Source organism: Poromitra crassiceps, assembly GCF_964638095.1.
Source record: "Poromitra crassiceps genome assembly, chromosome: 2".
Lineage (NCBI taxonomy): Eukaryota > Metazoa > Chordata > Actinopteri > Beryciformes > Melamphaidae > Poromitra > Poromitra crassiceps.
Genome location: NC_139624.1, coordinates 43,289,239 through 43,289,457, shown reverse-complemented (window position 1 = coordinate 43,289,457; position 219 = coordinate 43,289,239).

The following is a 219-nucleotide window of genomic DNA, read 5'->3' as shown; positions in this document are numbered from 1 at the left end:
TATAGTTCTAATGTGCAAATTAAATTGTTCATTTTTCAATGGCTCTGGTGTGCTCTGTCTAGAATTGTGCGGAAAGGTTATTTTATTTTGGGGAAAAACGGCCGCAGGAAATGCTTATTGTTGCTCGTCTTATTGTTGCTAGCACAACACATAGGTATAGGTATAACACACCCATTGAGTTTACACGCCCACAGACAGCTCGGGCGGCAGCCAACTCAA